Source organism: Acinonyx jubatus, chromosome X (assembly GCF_027475565.1).
Source record: "Acinonyx jubatus isolate Ajub_Pintada_27869175 chromosome X, VMU_Ajub_asm_v1.0, whole genome shotgun sequence".
In the NCBI taxonomy this organism is placed as follows: domain Eukaryota; kingdom Metazoa; phylum Chordata; class Mammalia; order Carnivora; family Felidae; genus Acinonyx; species Acinonyx jubatus.
The window spans coordinates 41,026,487-41,053,418 of NC_069389.1; the positions used below are offsets into that span (position 1 = coordinate 41,026,487).

The window sequence follows — 26,932 nt, forward strand, 5'->3', positions numbered from 1 at the left end:
GGCTTATGACTTCAGCTCAGGTCATGATCTTGTAGTTTGTGAGTTCAATCCCTGCATCAGGCTCTGCACTGACAACATGGAGCCTGCTTGGGATTCTCTCTCTCCCTTTCTCTGTCCCTCTCCCACTTGTGTTCTCTCTCTCTCAAAAAATAAATAAATTAATTAATTTTTAAAAAGTTAAAAAAATTAAAAACTTACAATAACAATGAATGCAATCAAAACAAGGATAAATCAGCCAGTAAAATATAGGGAAATGTCCAGGCATTGATCTTAATGCATATAGGAATAGATATAACACTGGTGATGTTCAAATGAGGGAGTACAGGAAAGTTCAATATGTAAAAGCCAGGGGAGGGAGAGAAGAGGAATGAACAAAGGATACAGGAATGCACAGAAGGAATCTAAGGCCCAATTAACCAGAAAAGATGTTCAACCTCACTGAGAGGTGGAAAAAGTAACACAGAACTAGGTATAATTATTCACCCCTCAGAATGATAAAAATGAAAAGTACAACATCATTCCGTGCTGGAGAGGATTTGGGAAAATGGGGTATTTATACATTGCTGGTATGAATATTTCATAAATCTGTATGTTTGTATACATATATATTACATGTATTGGGTATGTAATATATATTATATATATATACATATATACTTATATGTGTATATATACATATATGTACATACATACATATATACATACATATATATGTATACATATATATGTATGTAATATACTGTATATGTATACGTATATATATGTATGTAATATAATGTATATAAAATTTTTGAGAGTCAACTAGCAATATCTAATATAAAAATATACACACCTGTACCTCATAAGTTTCAAACAATACACAAAAATTGACACAAGCAAAACGAAATGCACAAAATCACTGTCACACTGCCCTCTACAGAGCAAGTAGGTGACAAAAGACCAGAGAGAGTATACAAGTTTTGAAAACCAGAATTAACAACTGGGGAACACATATTCTTTTAAAGCAATAAATGGAATATTTATGGGAAGATGCAAAGGACTTTATCATAAAGGCAAGACTCCACAGGTTTCAAGAAACATTCATGCCACAATTCACATTCTCTTACAAACTGAGAAACTAGGTTAGAAATCAGTAACAGATTAACTGTTTATTGCAAATAGAAATGCACTTCAAATGACACGTGTGAAATGAAAAAAAAATCGTAACTGAAATTTTGAAATATTTGGAAATGAACAATAATACCATATAATGTATCTTTTGGGCCTTATATGGAAATGTAAGGCCTTAAGGCTTACATTAGAAAAAGTTAAAGCTGAATAACAATTAGCTGGGCATCCAATGTAAAAGACCCCAACACTGAATCCACACAAGCCCCATCACCAACACTGATGATCTGCATAACTCAGCACAGTAGACCAGGAGAGGTAACTACTGAAAACTCACCTCAGCCCGGCTCAAGTACTAACCCGCATGCCCCTGAAAACCCCTTCTCTTCTGAGTTCTGACTTTTAATAGCACGGCGTCCAAGGGAGGAATGGGTTGGGCGGGTGTCTGGTGCGCATGCTCAAAAGCACCTGCGAAGCTACGGTCTGCAGTCAACAGGGCGCAGTTACCGAGCAGTCTGTGAAAGTTTCCTTACCATCCCCAGTTCTGTTGGGCTCAGAATATGACTGTTCGCAAGTGGCGCTGCTCCGTGGGGACTGCCATCTTGGAAGGGTGTCCATGCCGTATGGTGGAAGAAACTTGCCTTCCATCTCTCTAAGTAGAACAGTGGGGCTGCCCTGGGAAGAGGTGGCCAGCCCTTCTTTGAGTAGACTTCTTGGAGACAGGAGTCTCTGGAGTTATGCTCTGGAGCTCTTCTGGAGACACTATGGGGCGCCTAAGGGACAGAGCACAGGGGAGAGGGGAATCATTACTAATGAAAAGAGTGAGAACCTAAGTGACTCTGAGAGGTAATACTGGGGGGAAGGGGAGAAATGTCACAATAGTAGCCTCCCCTGGGTGATATTATAGAGTGTTCTAGAAGGGATGCAGTAGGAGCATATAGTCCCCCACCCCCCAGATAACCACAGGAGAGGGGAGAAATGTCTGAGTCGTAGCATCTAGTCCCACCACCTCAGGCAGGGGAGTGAGGGCCTAAAGGTGACTGTAATCTCAAACAGCCCCTACACCAGCCAAACCACCTCAACTAAAATAATAATAGGCATCAGAAAAAATAAATTTTACACTGATATGTCAATGGTTGTTTTCTCTATCTAAATGTAATGTGTCAATAAAAGCATCTTCTAGGTCACTATTATTCATACCTCCTTATGAAATAAAACCTAAGTAATAATTATGCAGGTGAAGCAATTACCACAAATTTTCAACACTGCTCTACAGTGAGTTTGCTGCCCCTTAACACCTCAAATATGGAAATTACGGAGATGCCATTGACCCTCCGGTGCAGAGGTAACTATGTCTTCAAAGGATGAATTGCTACACATTCTTCAAAACCCAGCTCACATATCTCTTATGGGAAGCCCTCCCTGACTGGGGTAGGAGAGGCCACACCAGCTGAAGGCCCTTCTGACTCAGCGGGTGGAGAAAGCTTTTTGAAAAGACCTAGGCCTGAGCTCTGGTATTCTCCATCTTTGTGCCCTCAGACCAGTCACATCCTTTTTGGACCCCGGTTCAACATTCTGGACAGTAGTGGACTGGACTCTCTAATGACCAAGTACTCTGTCCCTCCCACAGCCCTGGATTGGATAATAGTTTGTTGAGTGAGCAAATAAAAGAAGAAATTGAATCTTTAGAAGCTTGCTAGCATACAGCCATGTATAAAAAACAGCAATAATGTCAATTTTGTTAGGTTGATAATGGTAACGTCAATTTTATTATGTGTGATGGTTATGCTAAAAGAAGGGGGATGCCTGGCTGGCTTAGTTGGGAGAGCGTGTGACTCTTGATCTTGGGGTCATGAGTTTGAGCCCCAAATTTTGGGTATAGGGATTGCTTAAATAAAAACTTTTAAAAAAGGAGGAGGAGATGAATAAAAAAATGAAAGCAAAGTATCCTTAGATGCTAGAGATTCATCCTGAAGTATATGGGTGAAATGATATGAAGTCTGGTATCAGCTTTCAAATACTCAAACAAGGGAGGATACGAGTGAGGAGTAGAAGAGTGAGGGGTAGAAGAACAAGAAAGACAGAATGTTGATAACTGTTAAACATCAGTGACAGGTACATGGGGATTTGGTATGCTATTTCATCATGAAAAGTCTTTCTTTTAAAGATTTTATTTTTAGGGGTGCCTGGGTGGCTCAGTCGGTTAAGCATCTGTCTTTAGTTCAGGTCATGATATCGGGGTTCGTGAGTTCAAGCCCCACCTCAGGTTCTGTGTTGACAGCTCCGAGCCTGGAGCCTGCTTCAGATTCTGTGTCTCCTTCTCTCCGCCCCTCCCCTGCTTGCGCTTTGTTTCTCTCTCTCTCTCTCTCTCTCAAAAATAAATAAACATTAAAAACAAAAATTTAAAGACTTTAAGTAATCTCTACACCCAACATGGGGCTTGAACTCACAACCCCAAGATCAAGAGTCACATGCTCTATCAACTGAGTCAGCCAGGTGCTTCTGAAAAGTTTTTTTTTTTTAATTTTTAAATGTTTATTTAGTTTTGAGAGAGAGAGAGAGACAGAGTGCGAGTGGGGGAGGGGCAGAGAGAGGGAGACAGAGAATCCAAAGCAGGCTCCAGGCTCCGAGCTGTCAGCACAGAGCCTGACGGGGGGCTTGAACTCATGAACTGTGAGATCATGACCTGAGCCGAATTTGGTCACTTAACCAACTGAGCCATCCAGGTACCCCAATTTTTTTTTTAATGAGGACAACAAATGGATGGAATATTCACAACTAATAATGTTAATATTAGAAAAAATAGATTTCAAAGTGATGAATTTTAAGAGAAATAAACAGATTTCTCCATTTAAAAGCATACAGCCATTGAGAGAATGCACCAATCATGAGCATTTATGTGTGTGTGTGTGTGTGTGTGTGTGTGTGTGCGCACGCGCATGTATGCTTTTAAAATATATAAAACAAAAACTGATACAAAAGGGAAGTTTTTGCAAATATTCAATTACAGCATAAGAATTATATTTCTCACAGAAATGGACAGGTCAAGGGATGAAATGTGTAAGGTATACAGATTGGAATAATACAACTTAAAAACTTGATATTGTGTATGTCAACATTCAATCTTTATTTTGTACTCAACAGAGAATGCACATTTTTATACATAAATGAAACATTCTGAAAAAAATTCTCCTTGCACTATGCCATAAAGGAAATAACACATCTTAACAAGTTATACCACACAGGCCATATTCACAGACTACAATGCAATAAAAGTGGAGATAAAGACAAAGAGACCACGAAAAACTCAAATGCCTGGACAGAAAAAGCACTTGCACATAATTAATACTTAGGTTAAGGAGGAAATTAAAACAGATTACCAACTATTTAGAACTATTAAAGCATGAGAACACTACACATAACATCCATGTGATGTGTAAAGTGATATACTTACAACGATTCATATCACAAAGTAAATTTATTAGTAAATGAGAAAGACTGAAACCGATTATTTAAGCTTTCAGTCCAAATTGTAGAAAAGGGAAAAAAATATCCACAGAAGAATTAAGTATAAGCTAAAACAGAAAAAATAAAATTAGCAAATCATTAATGGTCAAAGAGATGCACATTGAGACCACAGTGAGATCCCATATATACCCTCTCATTTGGCAAAAATAAAGCAATTGGGCAAGACTTAATGTTGGTGAGGGTGTGGACCCACAAGATCTCTTACACTATTCATGGAAGGATAAATTAGTGAAGCCACTTTGGAAAACTGTTTGGCATCCCCTTCTATAAATACCTCACCACACTGCGAGTCCACTCCTAGGAGTAACCCCAAGAGAAACTCTTGCCCACATGCCCAGAAAACATGTAAAAGGACATTCATGAAAGCCTGTTCACAACATAAAAACCTGGAAACAAATCAGATGCTCACCAAAGGAGTCAAAATGAACAATGTACAGTGAGACCCAACAATATGAGGAGTATTATGTAGAAAAAATTAATCAGAAACAATTGTATGCAGTATGACACATTCACTCCAACTTTTTATTGTGAACATTTTTTTCAGACATAAAGAAAAGTTGAAAGAATTTTAAAGTGGGTGTGCATAAAAACACATTTTATTATATTTATCTCTCATACTCATTTATACACCCTCTTTCCACTCATCAACTCATCTTTTTCTGATGCATTTCAATATATTTTACAATAACCAGCACACATCACCCCTAAAGACTTCAACATGCATATCATAAACTGAAGGTCCATACTTGTTTACATTTTTTTTATTGATAGTGAAGAGTTTTTATTTTTTAAATTTTTTTATTTTTTTTTTTGAATTTTATTTTTTTATTTTTTTCAATATATGAAGTTTATTGTCAAATTGGTTTCCATACAACACCCAGTGCTCATCCCAAAATGTGCCCTCCTCAATACCCATCACCCACCCTCCCCTCCTTCCCACCCCCCATCAACCCTCAGTTTGTTCTCAGTTTTTAAGAGTCCCTTATGCTTTGGCTGTCTTCCACTCTAACCTCTTTTTTTTTTTTTTATTCTTTCTCATTGCCACGTAGTACTCCATTGTGTATATAAACCACAATTTCTTTATCCATTCACCAGTTGATAGACATTTAGGCTCTTTCCATAATTTGGCTATTGTTGAGAGTGCTGCTATAAACAGTGGGGTACAAGTGCCCCTATGCATCAGTACTCCTGTATCCTTTGGGTAAATTCCTAGCAGTGCTATTGCTTGAAAAATAACAGCTTTGTGTTGATACTGAAGGTTACAAGATAACAGCCTTGCTTTACTCTTGTAAACTACGCCTCATACTCTTGTAAATTAGGCTTCACCAATTAAGGAAACCAAAGTTCAAAGAAAAGAGCATCAGAGGCAGGGTCAAAGAGATCCATTGGTTGCAACTTAGAGGCAGAAAGTCTAAAATAAACACCTCATTAGGCAACTGTTTCTAACTCATCTGGCAACTGTTTCTGACTCATCTGGAAACTTTCTTTGTTCTGTTCCCAGGTGATGATAAAACGATGTAATCGGCTATAAATCTCTGTACCCCGGCTGTTTGGGGCGCACTCTTATCAAGAGTGTTGGTCCTGATCTGTCGGCCTTGCCTGTCATTGTAATAAACTTTGTTGTGACTGTCACTGGTGTCCGTAGCATTCTTGTTTCAGGAGTCGTGTGGATGCAACAAGATTCACATGAAACTTCACACTAAAGGCCCATATACCTCCGATAGCCAACACATCATGTCTAGCTTTCAACAAAAACTTATAAAAGCAGGCTAAAAGCAAGTGAGAAGGAAAGCTGGTAAAAGCAGATTAAAAAGGACCAGCCAGATGTCTGAGGTCAGATACTCCTCTTGTATGCTTTTGGCTTCTGCAATATTGCTTGCCTCTCAAATCAGCCAGTGGTCAGGAAACAGAAGCTTGACTATACTAGTCCAGCCCAACACGGAAGCAGATATGTGTAAAAGATCAGTAAAACCTGAGCAGTATGCTCAGCCTTTGGAGGTGACTCCACTGGGCTGGCACCTGTGTGAAATAAACAGTCTTTCCTGATGCCCTGAGTGCATGTTGCTTGTCTCTTCCTGGGTGCTGAGTATTCACTGTAACACAAGAAAAACAGTTTAAAGAAACAAAGCATGCATCAGAACCAGACACAGATATGACATAGAGTTTGAAATTATCATCTAGGAAATTTAAAATAACTATGTAAAGTTAAAATAAGTATGTTAAGGATTCTAATGGGAAATACAGACAACATGTAACAACAGATAGGTATTGCAAGAAGAGAGGTGGAAACCCTAAGAAAGAATTGAAAGGAAATGCCAAAAATCAAAAACATTGTAACAGAAATTAAGAATGCCTTTCATGGGCTCATACGTAGACTGGACATAGCAAAGGAAGGAATCAGTGAGGTTGAAGATAATATCAATAGAAACTTCCCAGACTGAAATGCAAATAGAAAAAAATATCAAATAAAAGACCCCACACAGAATATCCTAGAACTGTGAGACAATTATAAAGGGTGTAACATATACACAGTTGGAAAATCAGAAGAAGAAAGAGAGAAAGAAGCAGAGAAAATTTGAAGAAATAATAATGGAGAATTTTACAAAATTTATGGCAGACACCAAACCACGGATTCATCAAGTTCAGTGACCACCGTATGGCATAAGTACCAAAACAATCTACACCTAGGCATATGATATTCAAACTGAAGTACCAATGGCAGAAAGAAAATCTTGAAAGAATCCAGAGCGGGGAAAGCCATCTTATCTATAGGGGAACGAAGATAAGAATTATATCAGACTTTTTTCTTGGAAAGCATTCAAGCAATAAGAGAACAGAATGAAATTTTTCAAGTGTTAAAAGAAAAAAACACCCAACAACTTAGAATTCTATAACCAGTGAAAATACCCTTCAAAAGTGAGGGAGAAATAAAGACTTTCCCAGCAAACACACATTGAGAGAATTCATCACCAGATCTACCTTGCAAGAAACATTAAAAGAAGTTCTTCAGAAAGAAGGAAAATAATATAGGTCTGAAAGTAAGATCTACATTAAAAAAGCAGAGTGCTGGAGAGGAATAAATGAAGTTGAAAGGAACTGGGATATGCCAACCCCAAATATACCAATTTGGCTTAAAGAGTGTTTTGAGCTGAAAGCAATTAGCTCTCTGCCTTCCAGCTTTCCATTTGAAAGCAGGGCATAGATTTCTTTTCTGTAAAGGAAATTTCCATTTGTAAAGGTGTCCTCCTCTCCTATACTAGGAAAAGGAAAAAAGATGCTGGAGACAACTCCTTTCTCACCTGATAACTTGAGTCTGCATAACAAACCTTACTAAACAATCCTTATTTGCCCATCACCTTCCCACAATTTATTCCCCCATCCCAAGACCAAATTTCCTTTTCCTTTGTTTAATTTCTTCTCTACACTCAATTACCCTTTGTTAAAATGGAATATAACTCCCCAGGTCTAATTATCTCTTTGGGGTCTTCACTTCTTTCTGCTTTGAAAGGCAGGCTCCATAACTGTTTCTCCTGTTAATCTGGTTTTCTTTTGGTCAGTTTAATTAGCAGGGCCCCAGGTACACAATTTAAGAAGGGAGAGGAGGGGCGCCTGGGTGGCTCAGTCGGTTAAGTGTTCGACTTCGGCTCAGGTCTTGATCTTACGGTTCATGAGTTCGGGAGCCCCGCATCAGGCTCTGTGCTGACAGCTCGGAGCCTGGATCCTGCTTCAGATTCTTTGTCTCCCTCTCTCTATGCCCCTCCCCCACTCACACTCGGTCTCTCAAAAATAAATAAACATTAAAAATTTTTTTAAAAAAGAGGGTAGAGGAAAAAGGATTTTGTCCCCTACAAAGTTAAACTATTTTATTTTTCTTGTTCTAAATCAATCTAATAGTCAGCTACTTATTCAAAATAATAATAGTTATCATGTGTTACATGATTATAACATATAGATAAATGAAATAAATGACAGCAACATTATAAAGGACAAGAGGGAGGAATTGCGAATACTTAGCTATAAGACCTGCACTGCCCATGATGTAGTATAGTGTTAATTGAAAGTAGCCTTGGATTAGTGGTAAATGTATATTGCAAACTCAGGGGAAACCACTAAAAATTTTAAAAAGAAGTATAATTGGTTTGCTAAGAGACGAGAGAAAATGGAATAATATATAATGATCAATTAAAAGCAGAGAAGGCAAAAATTATGGAAAGATTTTTAAAAAGGAAAATAACAAGTGCAATGAATAGAAAACAGTTCAAAATATGGTAAATACTTCTTAAAATTTTTTTTAAAGTTTATTTACTTTGAAAGAGAGAGAGAGTGTGTGTGTGCAGGGAAAAGGCAGAGAGGGAGAGAGAATTGTATCAGCACAGAGCCCAATGTGAGGCTCAGTCCCATGAACCATGAGGTCATGACCTGAGCCAAAAGCAAGAGTCGGAAACTCAACGGACTGAGCTACCCAAGTGCCCCAAACGTTAATTAATTAATTAGTTAATCATGGTAAATATTAATCCAAGTATATCAGTAATCACTTTAAATGTGAATGATCTAAAGACACCTATTAGAATACAGGGACTTTTGGAGTGGATAAAAAAAAAAAAACAAAAAACAAAACAAGACCCAGCTATGTTGTTGTCTATAAGAAACCCATTTTAACATGTGTAAATGTGTAACATGTATACATGTATAACATGTATAACTATGTTTAAATATATAAATAGAAGTGCTAACACTAATGAAAAGGAAGACGAAGTAGCTATATTAATTTCAGACAAAACAGACTTCAATACAATGACATTTATCAGGGATAAAGAGGGATATTACATAGTGCTAAAAGGGTCAATTCTCCCAGAAGGTCTAACAATCAATGTGCATGCACCTAACAACAGAGCATCAAAATACCTAAGGAAAAAATGGACAGACAGCAGGGAGAAATGGACAAATCCACTACTATAGGTGGAGACTTCAACACTGCTCTTTTAGTAATTGATAGATTTGACAGGGAGAAAATCAGTAAAGATATAGTTGAACTGAACAGAATAAACTGGATCTAATTGACAGTTTTAGAATACTTCATCCAATAACAGCAGAACACATTCTTCTCATGCTCACATGAAACATTCCCCATGATAGACCACTTTTTGGGTCACAAAACACACCTTAACAGGTTTAAAATAATAGAAATAATAAGTATGATCTTATATCACAATGGAATAAAACCAGAAACAGAAAGATAGCTAATAGAAAGATAGCTTTAAAATATCCTAAAGTGGGGCACCTGGGTGGCTCAGTCGGTTAAGCAGCCGACTTCGCCTCAGGTCATGATCTCGCAGTCCGTGAGTTCGAGCCCCGCGTCGGGCTCTGTGCTGACAGCTCAGAGCCTGGAGCCTGTTTCCGATTCCGTGTCTCCCTCTCTCTGACCCTCCCCTGTTCATGCTCTGTCTCTCTCTGTCTCAAAAATAAATAAACGTTAAAAAAAATTAAAAATAAAATAAAATGAAATAAAATATCCTAAAGTATTTATGGGAGTCTGGGTGGTTCAGTAGATGGAGCGTCCGACTCTTGATTTCAGCTCAGGTCATGATCTCACAGTTCACGGGATCGAGCCCTGTGTTGGACTCTGTGCTGGCAGTGCAGAACCTGCTTAGAATTCTCTCTCTCTCCCTCTTTCTCTCTGCCCTTCCCCTGCTTGCATGCTCTGTCTTGCTCTCAAAATAAATAAACTTAAAAATATATTTGAAGGAAACAAAAACGAAAAATACAACTTATGAAAATTTGTGGGATACAGTGAATGCAATGTTTAAAAGGAAATTTGTGGGGTTTTTGTTTATTTGTTCTACATGTTTCAAGTTTTTATTTAAATTCTAGTTAGTTAGTGGATAGTGTAATCTTGGTTTCAGGAGTAGAATTTAGTGATTCATCACTTACATATAACACCCAGTGCTCATCCCAACAAGTGCCTTCTTTAATACCATCACCCATTTAGGCCACCCCCCCCCCCCACCTCTCCTCCAGCAACCCTTAGTGTGTTCTCTATAGTTTGGAGTCTGTTTCTTGGCTTGCCTCCCTCTCTTTTTTTTTCCTTTCCTCTATGTTCATCTGTTTTGTTTCTTAAATTCCACATATGAGTGAGATCATATGGTATTTGTATTTCTCTGACTGACTTATTTAATTTAGCATAATATACTCTAGCTCCATCCACATCGTTGCAATGGCAAGATTTCATTCTTTTTGATGGCTAAGTAATATTCCAGTGTGTGTGTGTGTGTGTGTGTGTGTGTGTATTTATCCTTTCATCAGTTGATGGACATTTGGGCTCTTTCCATAATGTGGCTATTGTAGATAATGCTGCTATAAACATCAGGGTGCATGTGCCCCTTTGATTCTGTATTTTTGTGTTCTTTGGGTAAATACCTAGTAGTGCAATTTCTGGGTCATAGGGTAGTTCTATTTTTAACTTTTTGAGGAACCTCCATACTGTTTTCCAGATTGGCCGCACTAGTTTGCATTCCCACCAACAATGTAAGAGAGTTCCCTTTTTTCCACATCCTCACGCAACATCTCTTGTTTCTTATGTTCTTAATTTTAGCCATTCTGACAGGTGCAGTGGTATCTCATTGTGGTTTTGATTTGTATTTCCCTGATGATGAGTGATGTTGAACATCTTTTCACGCATCTCTTAACCATCTGGATATCTTCTTTGGAAAAATGTGTGTCCATGTCTTCTGCCTATTTCTTAACCGGATTATTTCTTTTTTTGGGGTGTTGAGTTTGAGAAGTTCTTTATAGATTTTGGATACTAATCCTTTATCAGATATGTCTTTTGCAAATATCTTCTTCCATCCCATAGGTCACCTTTTAGTTTTATTGATTGTTTCCTTTGCTGTGCAGAAGCTTTTTATCTTTTCTTTTTCTTTTTCTTTTTTGACAGAGTGAGAGAGTGTGAGCAGGGGAGGGGCAGAGAGAGGAGTGAGAGAGAATTCCAAGCAGGGTCTTCACTGTCTGTGCAGAACCTGATGCAGGGCTCAATCTCAGGAACTGTGACATGATGACTAGAGCCAAAATCAAGAGTTGGACACTTAACCAATTGAACCCCATCCAGGCATCCCCAGAAGCTTTTTATTTTGAAGTCCCAATAGTTCATTTTTGCTTTTTTTTCCCTTGCCTCTGGAGAAATGTCTAGTAAGGAGTTACTATAGCCAATGTCAAAGAGGTTGCTGTCTCTGGCCTCCTCTAGTATTAAAGGGAAATTTGTAACCTTGAATATTGAATATTGAATATTGGAAAAGGAGAAAGACTAACATCAATAATCTAAGCTTTCTCCTTAGGAAACATACAAATGGCCATTAAGCAAACAGAAAGATTCATTAGGCAGCAGGAAAATGCTAATTAGAACCACAATGAGATATCACTTGACATCCATTAAAATGGCTAAAACTAAAACAATTTCGCCCAGCATTGGCAAGGATGATGAACATCTGGGACTATCATAAACTGCTGGTGGGAATGTAAAATTGTACAAGTACATTGGAAAACAGCTTGGGAGTTTCCTAAACATGTAAACATATACCTACCATTGACCCAGCCTTTCCACTCTTACATATATACCCAAAAGATATAACAGCTATGTCCACACATAGACTTATACATGAATATTTATAATAGCCCAAACCTGGGAAGAATACAGAGATCCATTAAGAGTTGAATGGATAGACTAATTGTGATGGATCCATACAATGTAATACTATGCAGCAATAAAAAGTAAGTGATACACAGAACAACCTGAATGATTTCAAAATAATTATGCTGGATGAAAGAAGCCAGAGACAGAAGAGAAACACTGTATTATTCCATTTCTGTAATATCCTAGAAAATGCACATGAATCTCTAATGACAGAAAACACATCAGTGGTTATTTGGAAGTGAGGATGGAGGAACTTATGAAGAAATTTGGTGGGGGGCAGTGATAGAAATATTTGTTATCTTGATTGTGGTGATGTTAACATGTGTGTATATTGACCTGTAAAGTTCTGCAGAAAAATAAAAAATTTAGAGCATTCTAATTTAGAAACATCAAAGAAAAAAGTTCCTAAGTAAAACATTAGAAAACAGAATCCAACAGTACATTAAAAGAATATTATGTCATAACCAAATAAGGCTAAAGGAGGACTACAAGGGAGTTTAAAATTTTTGAAGAATATTAGTATGAATCATCATATTAATTGAACTAAACATGGACAAAAATCATTAAGAGAAAAACTAATACAGATGATTTTAAACATATGAAAAGATACTCAATCACTTTCATACTAAGAGAAATGAAAATTAAAACTATACTTGGGATATCATTTCTCACTTATCAGATTGGCAAAAATCTAAAAATTTAACAACTCTCTCTGTTGGTGAAGTTGTGGGAAAATGGACACTCTCATCTATAGTTGGGGGGTAGTCAAAGTGATACAATCCTATGGAGGTGAATATGAAAATATTCAGCAAATTCTAAATGCATTTAATTATGGCTCAGAAACTACATTTCTGGGACTCTATTCTAGGAATACACCTATACATATTTGGAAGGTATAGTACAAGGTGGTTCATTGTGGCATTGTTTGAAATAGAAAATACTGGAAAATCCAAGTGTTCATCAGTAGGACTCAAAGAAATCAATGAAATCAGATGATCAGCATGATTCCAGTCAACAGAATCAAGAAGCATCTAGATGTAACATTAGAAGTAAGAATAAACATGGTTTCAGAGCAAGACAAAGAAAAATCAGGGGACTAGTATATATGACAAATCGCAATTTGGGAGGGAAACTGGAATCTATGAGTACAGACTGTGTCCAGGAGTTCTAGTAGAATGTTATGATAGTACTTATTATTCATTAATTGCACTGATATTTCTTAAGCACTAATTGTGTATTATGTACACATTATGATGCAAATACATTATGATGCTGGCACATGAATATAATAATTCTCAACAAACAAACATGCAAGAGGAAGGAAAACTCTTTTTTTTTTAAAGTAGACTCCACACCCAGCGTGGAGTCCAAAACAGAGCTTGAACTCACGACCCTGAGATCAAGACCTGAGCTGAGTCAAGAGACAGATGCTCAACCAACTGAGCCACCGAGGCACCCCAGGAAACTGTTTACAGAACAATGCCAACTAATAAATACAGAAAAATAAAGAATTAGAAAACCACCATTTTGCAAACCCCAAGTCAATCATTGTTTAGGCAAAGATCATCAATGGATGATAAAACTATTTTGTGAATGCTTACTGAGTGTTGTGGGCTGAATTTTGTTCCCCCCAAATTCGTATGTTGAAGCCCTAACCCTCAGTATCCAAGAATATGACATATTTGGAAATAGGGTCTTTAAAGAGGTGATCCAATCTGACTGGTGTCTTTATATTTTAATGTTTATTTATTTTTGAGAGAGAGACAGAGACAGAGACAGAGTGAGAGTGAGGGAGGGGCAGAGAGAGAGGGAGACACAGAATCTGAAGCAGGTTCCAGGCTTTGAGCTGACAACACAGAGCCTGATTTGGGGGCTTGAACTCACGGACCGTGAGATCATGACCTGAGCTGAAGTGGAACGTTTAACCAACTGAGCCACCCAAGTGCCCCAAGACTGGTGTCTTTATAAAAGGAGATTAGAATTTACAGAGAGATACCGGGTACACAGAGGAGCAACCTTGTGAGAATGTGGCAAGAGGGGGACCATATGCAAGCCAAGGAGAGAGGCCTCAGGAGAAACCAAACCTGTCAACATCTTGATCTTGGATTTCCAGCCCCTGGAACTGTGAGAAAATGGATTTCTGTTATTTAAGCTACCCACTTTGTGGTGTTATGTTATGGCAGCCCTAGCAAACTAATACATTGAGGGAAAAGATTATTCACAGTGTCCCCAAAGAATCACCCCACAGGTAAGTAATTAAATACAAAAGAAAAAAGATTTCTTTGCAATGAAGAAGTTAAACTTAGCATTACCAAATACAGGATGCATGGACACACGTTTCCAGACATGACTCACTGAGAAGGACATATCACCCAAGCAGATTTCTTACCCAACCTCTTTGACCTGAATCTATTCATGAGGAAACAATCAGAAATGCAGAACCATCTACAACACAATTGGCAAATGCTGGCCAAAAATATCAAGGTCATGACAGACAAAACAGGCTGGGAAAATCCTCTTAGATTAAAGAGAGATTAGAGACTAAAGAGGCATGATGCTATGCACAATGCCAAATGTCATGCATGAACCCTGTTTGGATTTGGGATTTTAAAAAGTTGGAAAGAAATTTGAGGATAATTAGAAAAATTTGAATTTGGGATACATAATATTATTGTATCCTTGTTAAATTTCTTAGGTGTGATGAGGTGTTTGTAAGGAGTTGGGGGGAAGTGATGGAATTCTTCTGTATCCTGATGGCAGTGGTGGTTACACAAATCTATACATGTATTCAAATTAATGAACTAGACACCAAAAAGTTAATTTTACTATATGATAATTTTTTAATTAAATTGAAAATCATACCTTAAATTTCTTAGATATGAGAATGGGCTCGTGGCTATGTAAAAAAAAAGTCTTTGTTCTTAGGAGCGTGGAAATATACAAAGATCACCGAAATGAGAACAGAAACTACACAGGTCTCTATAGCAAGGGAGTCAGCCACTATCACGTGGGAAAGTTTTATAGTGAAAGAAGGAAAGACTTCATGTATGCCTTGTGGAAATAAATGAAGACAGACCAAAAGAGAAAAGCAAAGGCCATTTATTCCAAGCTTGCTATAGCAAGGAAGTTCAACCTTGTCACTTGCCTTTTGGCAGAGATTCAAAGGCAAGCAGAAGAATGGGAAAACTTTACAGTAAGAAAAGGGAAGGCTTCAGGTATGCCCTAATTGCAAAGCCATTGGCATGGGGAAGCTGTAGGCAAGCTAACTAGAAGCGGGGTATCCTGGGTGATTGGTTTGGGGAGCAGATTTGGTTTTCTCTGGTTGGACCTGAGCCGGAAGTGGAGAGTGGAGGCAAAAAATAAGGAGGCTCGTGGTCATTGACCAGATCCTAACTATCTAGACCCATTGCTGCAGGGGTAGCGGTTTGGCTTCCCAGGCTTGTTGCTACAGAGCTTGTAGGTCAGAGTTCTATTGTCATATACAGTTGACCCTTTAACAAGGCAGGAGTTAGAGGCACCGACCTCCCTTCCCCCAACACAGTGGAATAACTTTTGATTTGCCCCAAATGTAACTACTAGTAGCCTACTGTTGACTAGATGCCTTACCAATAACACAGTCGATTAATACATATTTTGTACGTGCTTTGTATTATATACTGTATTCCTACAATAAAGCAAGCTAGAGAAGAGAATGATATTAAGAAAATCATAAGAGAAAATACATTTACAATACCGTATTTATTGAAAAAATTCTGCCTGTAAGTGGACCTCCACAGTTAAAACTCCCATTGTTCAAGGATCAACTGTATGTGGTCTAGCCATTATCTGTTTGTATATTCAGTCCCTCAGGAGATACATGCTGAGTATTTAGCCTTTAGGGAGCATGATGTCCACAGTTTACTGTAGAAAGGTATTATAAAACAAACATGCCAGAGTCCTTCCCTTCCCTTTCCTTCCTCTTTCTTTCTTCCTCCCTTTCTTTCTTTTTCTTTCTTTCTTTCTTTCTTTCTTTCTTTCTTTCTTTCTTTCTTTCTTTCTTTCTTTCTTTCTTTCTCTTTCTTTCTTCCTTTCATTACCTATCCCTTCCCCTCCAGCATGAACTTTGACTAGCAGATAAGCCACAAGGCTTACAAAAATAATTCTCAGAAAGTGCTGTTCTTCTGGTATGTGGCTCTCATCGAGAGAGGGGAACAAAAATAAGAGCAACCCTCTAACTGTGAGTTTCCCTTAAAGTACACAAAACTATCACCTAAGCCCAAACTGCAAAGATACATATTCAACTTTCCCCTATAAAAACCCTAATCCTGCTTCAATCAGGGTGTTACCTAATGCCCATCAGCTGAATACAACCTTCAATGACTTAAATAATTTTCTTTGGACATTATTTTTATTTATTTATTTATAAAAGTTTATTTATTTGAGAGGGGGGAGGGGCAGACAGAGAGAGAGAGAGAGAGAGAGAGAGAGAACCCCAGCTCTGAGCTGTCAGCTTCCACCCTGACATGGGGCTTGAACTTATGAACCGTGAGATCATGACTTGAGCCCAAATGAAGAGTCAGATGCTGACCCACCCAGGCTCCCCTGGACATCATTTTTAAATGATGGGGCCTGTATGTATGTACGTATGTATAAAAAGATAAAGCAAATGTGGCAAAAGGTAACAGTTATTATATCCAGGTGGAGGGCATTTGAATGTTCATAGCACAATTCTTTCAACTTTTGTGTAATGTAAAAAATTTCCATTAAAAAGCTGAGTGTAGGGGAGTGCCTGGGTGGCTCAGTTGGTTAAGCATCTGACTTTGGCTCAGGTCATGATCTCATGGTTCGTGAGTTCAAGCCCTGCATCAGGCTCTGAGCTGTCAGCTAGCTCAGAGCCTGGAGCCTGTCTTCAGATTCTGTGTCTCCCTCTCCCTCTGTCCCTCCCCTGCTTTCTCTCTCTCTCTCTCTCTCTCTCTCTCAAAAATAAATAAAACAAAACATTTTTTTTTTAAGTTGGGTGTAGGGGCACCTGGCTGGCTCAGTTGGCAGAGTGTGTAACTCTTGATCTCAGGGTTGTGAGTTTGAACCCCACATTGGTTGGAGAGATTACTTAAAAATTAAAAAAAAAACTTAAAGGGGCGCCTGGGTGGCTCAGTCAGTTGAGCGTCCGACTTCGGCTCAGGTCATGATCTCACGGTTCATGAGTTTGAGCCCCGCATCAGCTTCTGTGCTGACAGCTCTGAGCCTGGAGCCTGCTTCAGATCTTGTGTCTCCCTCTCTCTCTGCTCCTCCCCTGCTTGCACTCTCTTCCTCTCTCTCTCTCTCTCAAAAATAAACATTAAAAAAATTTAAAAAACCTAAAAAATAAAATAGAAATTAAAATCTGGGTGTAGAATAAGTAAGCTGAGGTTCCTGCTTAGCCATTGAACCTGATGCTTTCATGAAGTGTTCTATCTCTGTCAGTGGGAGACAGATAATATGTTACAATGTTGTGAAATATTTTTCAGCTACTAAAAGAAAGTGTGCAAGACAAGACTGATCAGAAGACTGATCTTTGTATTTACTGTAGGACAAAGAGGTGCTCATCATTATGTCCTTAGCTGCAGATGTGAAAATATTCTGACCTTGCATTCTTACTTGTTTTCAACTGGACGTTGGCATAAATGGGAAGATTCACAACTGGCCTGCTCCAGGATTCAAGACAGTCATTTGTAGAGTTTAAAAGGAAACTGCGATCTCTAGGGGCTCCTGGGTGACTCAGTCAGTTGAGTGTCCAACTCCTCATTTTGGCTCAGGTCATGATCCCAGGGTCATGGGATCCAGCCCCATATAGGGCTCCGTGCTAAGCGTGGATCCTGCTTAATATTTTCTCTCTCTCCCTCTGCTCCTCTTCCCTTCCTCACGCCCTCTCTGAAATTTAAAAAAAAAAAAAAGGAGACTGATCTATTTGACGTGGCAACTCCCCTCCCTCCCACATTTCTAACTCATATCACTGTCCCACCACCCCCTTTAGCAGTTATCAACTTTTGATAAACAATGTTTATTGCCCTCTTTCCCCCTAGGATGCTGGGCTCATGAAGCTAGGAATTTAGGGCCTGTTTTGTTTTGCCAAACATCAAGCATCAAGAGCAGTGACTGGCGATCAACAAATATTTTATGGATGAACAAATAGGGTCTTATATATACTTGTAAGTTCTGCATCTTTTTACTGTTTCCTGCATTACTCCTACCAAGTCAATTTTGTAACTAATTGTGTCATTCAGAGATGCTTGCAGAGTCTTTTGAAGGGAATAAGTAATCTTTTAAGACGATGAACCTGGTTGTGTTTTACTGCTCTCTGCATGTGTGGTGGAGATACCAAAAATAAAGTAGTTGATTACTCCACGTATGTGAGAAGCAGAAATCACTTCATTATCAGCGTGAACAAGTAAAGGAGCAAACAGCACATGAATACAATCATTTCCGGTAAAAAGGAAGGGTAGGGGCATCTGGGTGGCTGGGTCAGTTAAGCGTCCAACTCATGATCTCTGTTTGTGAGATGGAGCCCCGCATCAGGCTCTGCGCTGACAGTGGGGAAACTACTTGGGATCTTCTCTCTCTCCCTCTCTCTCTGCCCCTCCCCTCCTTGCTCTCTCAATCTCTCTCTGTCTCAAAATAATAACAAAACATTAAAAATGTTTTAAAGGAAGGCTATGAAGAAAACAAAAGCATGGTGAGGAGCTAGAGAGTAGTGGGGTAAGTCAGGAAAGAAAGACATCTAAAGAAAAGACACTTGAGCAGGTGTAATGGAACTAGAGCATCTCTGTCAGGGCCAAAGTAAGTGTCAAGTTCTGGAGTTCCTGCCTCTCTGCTCATCCTACCACTGGATGGCATCTCTAGGCTGGGGCCAAAGATTTTCTTGCCCCATTCAAGGAAAGGACAGCACTTTTCTCCATGGCGACTTTCTCTTTTTATATTTAGATTTTTATCTAACAGTTTAATTTTCCCAATTAATTTAAATAGTTTTAATAATAAGGTTAGTACTTAATGTGCCTACCACCCATTGTATGGCCTTGACAATAACCCCCATCTGTCCATGTGGTCCCCCAATTCATTGCCCTGCCTCCCCTTAACTGAGGTAAGTATCATCCTGAATCCCAAGTTCATCAATCTTTTATTTTTTAATATGATTTTATCACAACTACACACAATCCTAAATAATTTATGTTCTTTATACTAGTAGCTTTTAATTTTGTGAAAGTGTGTTATTCTTTATATAATCTTTTGGGAATTACAGGGCTCTTTTCCTTTAATATTCATCCATATTGTTGTTGGGCATTGTTCTAGTTTATTCATTTTGACTCCTGTTGATGAGCATCCATTTTTGTTTCCTGGTTTTGCTGTTGTGAACAGATTGTCATGCATATCCTAGGTTTGTGCAGAGTGTTTCTTTTGGGTATATTCCTAAGAGTGGACTGGTTGGATTGTGAGATATGTAAATATTCACTGTAGGAGGGAATGCCTACTTTCTAAAGCTGTTACACTGATTCACATTCCTTCAACAGGGCAAAAAGATCCTGTGGGTGCACATCCTCTTGGTATTTACGGAATGAAATTTTTGTAAATTGAATGGGTGTAAAACATAACCTCATTATGTCTTGATTTGTATTTCTCTGATCGCTAATGACTTTGAACATCTCTTCATATGTTTATTGGCTCTATCTTTCCTTCTCTGAAATGGTCTAACAGATGACCTATTATTTTTTTAAACATAACCGTAGTACTATTAGGATGTTCAACAACATCAACAATGATTCTTTTTTAATGTTTATTTATTTTTGAGAGAGAGAGAGAGAGAGAGAGAGAGAGAGAGAGAAGGCAGGGGGAGGGGCGGGGGGGGGCAGAAGATCTGAAGGGGGCTATGCGCTGACAGCAGGAAGCCCAATGTGGGGTTCAAACTCGAGAACCACGAGACCACGACCTGAGCCAAAAGTTGGAGGCCTAACCGACTGAGCCAGCCAGGTCCCCATGTAAACACAACTTTTATATGCACAGGGAATCCAAAAAATTCATTTGATTCACTTTATTGCAATATTTATTTTATTGCAATGGTCTGGATCCAAACCTGAGATATCTTCAAGGTATGCCTGTAGATCACCACTGAAATGTTTTATATATCAGGAAATCATTTTAATATGATTATCTTTCTTACAAGCCATGAGATCATGACCTGAGCTGAAGTCAGAGGCTTAACCAAATGAGCCATTCAGGCACTGCCTCCCCCTTTTTTCATTAACAGTGATTCTTGGAGCTCTGTATAGAAGTGTCTGCATGCCAGACATGCTACCCTTGATTCAATTTCTTCTTCGTTTATTCATTCAATAAACTCTCAGACCAGGCTTATAGATGTAGAAAGAGAATTTGGAATAATTAGAGAGTCCAACACTGTAAAAAGCAAAAATTATCTCAGACTATAAAAACCTGCCCTGCCATTCATCAGGCTGGGAGAACAATCACAGATGCAAAATTAACAGGAAACATTATTTCTCCCAAGGACTGCAGCTGTAATGTCACACAGAGCTCTATTTTGAGTGACTACTACTTTCTTAGTTGCCGGGAAACTTCCTTCTCTACAATCATAGACTATCAAAAAACTGCCATTCAAAACGGTATCAGTACGAATGAAACATCCTACTCTTGCTGGAGACTCTAAGTCACTTAGACCCAAAAATGCAGCCAAGATTTTCAAACCTGAACAGAGATAAGGGTACTTAGACACAACACTCTACATCTATCTTAATTTTATCGTTTCCAAAAAAACAGGACTCGGTTCACTTTGCAGTTCACATACGGCCTTGTTTTGCTTTCATGTTACCAAAACACTTTCATTTATATTTCACCCGAACTTCACCAGTTTTCAGAATCCTATAACTCTATCTTTTCCTTTGATTAGTGAAATAATCCGTGGTTCCTCTGGTGTGTGGTCTCCCTCATTGATTGATGGATCTTTCAGACCACAAATTAGTCCCAGATGGTCTTAGGCTGAGTAGGACACCCTTACATTCCAGATTGTTAAACTGAGACCCAGAGGGGATGTGACTGGGCTGAGAGCATCCAGCAAGTTCATACCTGAGACTGTGTCAGTTCCTCTCAAAACATCTTCCTCACCTGACGATTCAGAAAGGCCTTCAGCGGGGCACAGGGCCTTCTACCTCGATCAGGAGGATTCCCTGGAGGAGGAGATATCTGAACTTGGTTTTGAAGGAAAAGTATGCATTCCCAGGTAATGGCAACGGGACTTCTTCTCTTTCTGCCCAGTGACATCTCCTAGAAGGGTATAGGCATCCCCAGAATTTCTATATGAGAAGTACTATTAGGGACAACAAACTGGCTGAAGTCAGGCAGAATCGGTCTTGTCTTAAAACTACATTTTCAAAGGGACTATCACTATGCAGATTTTATTTTATGTGGAAATAAAAATAATGGTTCCCTAAAGATGCTTTTATTGCCATATTGCTTTAGATTAAGAAAAAATCAAAAGATATATTATTTTATACCTTTTATTTTATCTGGAGTTGCTGGAGTGGGAGATAATGTAGACTAATGGGAGCATTCAGACCCCCACAGCCAACCCCCACAAGCACAGCAGAGGGGAATCTAACACTGACTTCTCCCCTTTTCCCCCCCAGTGCTACATCCTAGTAGGGTTTGCACACCCCCAATTTCTTCCCCTTCTTCCTTCGTGGTATGTTCCAGGATGGGACTGTAAACCAGTCTGACTTCTCCCCCTTCTCATCCTGTGGTATCTGCCAGGAGAGAACAGCCACTGGCACGTCTGCGTCTTTCCAGAGGCCCTTCAACTTCTCTGAACATTATTGCACAGATCCAGAGTACCGATGCAAAGACCCCCTCCCCCAGGAAGACCGCCCAGAATAACGTTCGCACCCATGCTCTGCGCCACCTGTGAGACGGCTCCACTGCTCTGCCTTGTGAGTTTAGAGGCTTCCCCTCCCTCCGTACGGAATGATCACTCCCCCAACATGGCGCACCCCACAGGGAAGTGCGACCTGGGCGCGGCCATTTTCCCCGCTTGATAACACGGGCGAGGGGCACTGAATGCGCCAAAGCACCGACTCCGTAACGTCCCCACGTTGACTTTGGGCTGACAGTGGCTTCGAATGTGGTTTTGCGCGTGTGCAGAACCACGCCCCCTTCGTTCCTCACCCCAAACCCTGAGAAGGGGCGGTGCTAGGGTTGGTGACCGGAAGCAGTTACGGTTCTCAGCAGTGGTTCAATAGTTGTCGGGAGGATCTCTTTGCACTGTGTCGGAGGGATGTGGAGGTGATGGGTCCCCAGGGAGGGTGAGTGTTGGGGAGTTCTGTGTGGTCAGTGGTAGAATCGGTTGTCTAACCGTAGTTGGATGATTCGATCATTATTTTCCTCTTCTGTCAACGTTAAGATCCTGAACTTCACTCCAAGACCCACAAGGTTTGGTGCATTATGTTCTGAGTGTTCCCTAAGAGTTGATTTTTCTTCTGCCCCAGTTACTTAGAAGTGCGTTTTTAGTTTCCAAAAGTTTATCTTTTTAATAGATTTCTAACCTTAGTCTTCTGTGGTAAGAAAAGTGGCTACGTGAAGCTCCCTCCTTGAAATAGGAAGACACTCATGGTCTAGGCCATAGTTAATTTTTATAAATGTTCCGTATTTTAATCAGAAATAATATTTAGTTGTTTAGTTGTCAACTGTGTCATACAAAATTTGCACTCTTTGTTGTCTTTTTCTCCTGTTACTGACAGAGGAGAGGGAAACTCTCCAGTGTGATGGTGATTGGTGCATTTCTCTTTCCTGCTGTCCATGATGCCTTTTGAGTTAATAATGTATAAAGTGTGAGACTTAGATTGAAGCTCATCTGTTTGGATGTCCAATTACTCAAGCACCATTTGTTGAAAACTAGCCTTCCTTCCTTGACTTGTTTTGCGCCTTTGTCAAAAATAAATTGGCCATACTTGTGTGGGGCTATTTTTAGGTTCTTTATTCTTTATTTTGGAATGTTGAACCAGCCTTACATTCCAGGAATAATTCTCACTTGGTTTTGGTGTATAGTTCTTTTTATATGTTGCAGGAATTGATTAGCTAATGCTTTTTTTCTGAGGAATTTTTGAGACTCAGTTTATGACAGCTACTGGTCTATAGTTTTGTGGGTTTTTTTGTTATGTCTTTGTCTGGTTTTAGAATTAGGGTAATATACAACTCATAGAATGAGTTGGGAAGTATTCTTTTGTTTTGTATTTTCTGGAAGAGATTGTGTAGAGTTATGCTAATTTTCCTTTAAGTGTTTGGTAGCATTCTCCAGTGAAACCATCTGGGCTTGAACATTTCCTTTTGGAAGCTGTTTGATTATGGCTCCAACTTCTATAGTAGTTATAGGACTATTGAGATTATTTTTTTCAGAGTATCTATTTAATAGTGGGTGAGTTGTGGGAGTTTGTGTTTTGTGGAGAATTGGACTATTTCATCCAAATTGTTGGATATATGTGGATTTAAGTTGTTTATGGTATTCCCTCACTTTCCGTTTAATGGAAAGTTTAGCGTCTATAGTTATGTCTTCTGTTTCAGTTCTGATATTGGTAATTTGTATCTTCTTTTTATATTTTTCAGTCTTACTAGAGGATTACCAATTTTATCAATCTTTTCAAAGAACCAGCTTTTGGTTTCATTGATTGTTCTCTATTGTTTTTCTGTTTTCAATTTCTTTCTTTCTTTCTTTCTTTCTTCCTGTGTTTACATATATATTTTTTTCTCAACTATTTTTGTTTATTTCAGGTGTACTATAGAGTGATTCAACAATTTGGTAAGTGTTTTAAATTTATTGATTTATGCTCTTTTATTTATTACTTCCTTCCTTTGGCTTGCTTTGAGTTTTCTTTGTTCGTTTTCTAGTTTCTTGAGATAGGAGCTTAAATTATTGATTTAAGACCTTAATTCTTTTCTTTTAAAAAATTTTTAAAACATTTATTCATTTTTGAGAGAAAGACAGAACACGAGCATGGGAGGGACAGAGAGAGAGGGAGACACAGAATCTGAAACAGGCTCCAGGCTCTGAGCTGTCAGCACAGAGCCCGACGCGGGGCTTGAACCCAGGAACCATGAGATCATGACCTGAGCCGAAGTCGGACACCCAACCAACTGAGCCACCCACACGCCCCATCTTAATTCTTTTCTAATATAAACATTTAGTACTATAAATTTCCCTCTCAACACTGCTTTATCTGCATCCAAAAAATTATGATATGTTGTGTTTTTAGTTTCAATTCATTACTTCTTAATTTCCATTGATCCATGGATTATATAGAAATTATTGGGGTGCCTGGGTGGCTCAGTCGGTTAAGCGTCCGACTTCGGCTCAGGTCACGATCTCACTGTCCGTGGGTTTGAGCCCCGCGTCGGGCTCTGTGCTGACAGCTCAGAGCCTGGAGCCTGTTTCAGATTCTGTGTCTTCCTCTCTCTCTGACCCTCCCCCGTTCATGCTCTGTCTGTCTCTGTCTCAAAAATAAATAAATGTTAAAAAAAATTAAAAAAAAAAGAAATTATTGTTTGATTTCCAAGTGTTTAGACACTTTCCTGTTATCTTTCTGTATTGATTTCCAGTTTGATGATATTAGAGAACATACACTATATGATTTCAATTTACTGAGGTTTGTTTAATGACCCTGGGTGTGGTAGGTATTGGAGAATATTGCATGGGTGCTTGAAGAGAAAGTGTATTCTGTTAGTATTTGGCTGGAATGGGATGGATATGTTTAGTTAGTCCACCCTTTTCTTGGTCCTTTGATTAAGGAAGTAGGCTTTTCTCAGAGTTTTTGTCTCTGTACCTGTTGACAGTTCTGAGTTATAAGCTTCTCCAGTGCCCTGTTTGTGATATATGGGAGGAAAAGGAAACCTAGGGAACTCACCACTGTGTTGTTCCTCAGACCCTGAGATCCATGGGCTATCTGCCTTTCCTTTCTACATCTCAGAGTCTTACTATTTGTATTTGTTGTGTGATGTCATTTTTTTCCTGGTCTCTTAGACATTTATTCTCTTTTGTTTTTTCCCTGTATTAACTTTGTTAATTTACACCTTGCTAGGGAAGCACCTGTTTCACATCAATATGAAAATATGTTGCTATACAGTTATGCATAATATCCCACAATAAGTAGTTTGAAACACTGCCTTATCTGGGAAAGATATCTATATCTATATCTACATGTATATCTACATCTATGTCTATATATCTATATCTATACCTATTATATGTTTTAAGCTATCCTCCTTTATCTGATTTGCCATGGGGTTATCTCTGACATTGGTCATTTCAAAGGACTAGCTCTTTGTTTTCTTTAAACCCCCTATTATATTTATTTGAATTATTTAAGATTTTATTTTTATTAGCAACTACTTTATTTTTTTGGTGGAGGGGGCTTCGCCTAGTTTTGTTTTTTCTAATTCTAATGTTTTAGGCTGAACACATAGTTCTTTTGTTGTTATATTTATTTTTAATTAAAATCAACCATTTAAAGGTGTAAGTTTCATTCTATATGACTTTAGTGTGTCCCATGACTTCTGGTAAAAATTGTGTGGCTTCTGTATTGACTTCCCACTTACCCTGGATTATTTAGGAATGCCTTCCTTTTCTTTTAAAACAGATTTATTTAAAAAAGTACAAATTAAAAAATAAGTCAGCTTTATTTAGATATACAAAATAGATTTAGATATATTCCAGTAACATAAAATTCATCCATTTAAAGTATACAGTTCAGTGGTTTTTAGTACATTCACAGAGTTGTGAAATCATTATCACAGTCTAATTTTAGAGCATTTTCAATACCTCAGAAAGAAACCTGGTACACATTAGCAGATATTCACCATTCACGCCACCCCACACTCCCAGCCTAGGCAACTACTAATCAAGTTTCTGTGTCTATGTATTTGCTTATTCTGAATATTTTACATAAGTGGAATCATAAAATCTGTGGTCTTGTGTGACTGGCTTCTTTCAAGTAAGATAGTGATTTCATGGTTTATTCATGTTGTAGCATGTATTAATACTTCTTTTTTATTGCCACATGATATTCCATTGTATGGCTATACTAAACTTTGGTTATCCATTTTCAGATGATGGACATTTATGTGGTTTCCAGACTTTGGCTACTGTGAATAATACTGCTGTGAATAGTTGTGTATATAAGTTTTGGAGCAGACGTGTGTTTCCATTTCTCTTGGCTAGGTACCTAGGAGTGGCATTGCTGGATCATATGGTGACTCTATGAGTAACATTTTGAGGAACTGCCAAACTGTTCTTCAGGGCGGCTATCCCATTTTACAATTCCACTGACAATATATGATCCAATTGATTTGCATCTCACCAATGCCTGTTACTACTGTCTTTTTCCCCCCCTTATTTTAGCCATCCTGATGGATGTGAAGCAGTCTCCTAATGAATAGAATATTTTGGTTTTGCTTTGCATTTCCGTAATGACTAATGATATTGAACATCTTAAAAAAATTTTTTTAATGTTTATTTAGTTTTGAGAGAGAGAGAGAGAGAGAGAGAGAGAGAGCGTGAACATGGGAGGGGCAGAGAGAGAGGGAGACACAGAATCCGAAGCAGGC

General features: G+C 38.6%; 1 protein-coding gene and 1 long non-coding RNA gene across 5 annotated transcripts in view; one reads left to right on the top strand and one right to left on the bottom strand.

The window, feature by feature from the left end:
* Window positions 1–1,229: 1,229 nt before the first annotated feature.
* Window positions 1,230–22,436, bottom strand: LOC113597540 (uncharacterized). The gene is made up of 3 exons (XR_003418318.2): window positions 22,226–22,436; window positions 21,410–21,510; window positions 1,230–1,880 (listed from the first exon to the last, which is right to left on the bottom strand). It is a non-coding gene; the product is annotated as an uncharacterized LOC113597540 (long non-coding RNA).
* Window positions 22,437–22,520: 84 nt separating this feature from the next.
* Window positions 22,521–26,932, top strand: part of ZNF81 (zinc finger protein 81) — a 92,563-nt gene continuing 88,151 nt past the window's right edge. Inside the window, exons 1-2 of one of the 4 annotated variants that reach the window (XM_015080999.3) lie at window positions 22,521–22,641; window positions 24,104–24,131. The gene's annotated coding sequence lies outside the window, so the exon portion shown is untranslated. Of the gene's footprint in view, window positions 22,769–24,103; window positions 24,132–26,932 lie in introns of all 4 variants that reach the window. The other 3 variants (XM_027053971.2, XM_053202273.1, XM_027053972.2) reach the window with 3 other exon arrangements.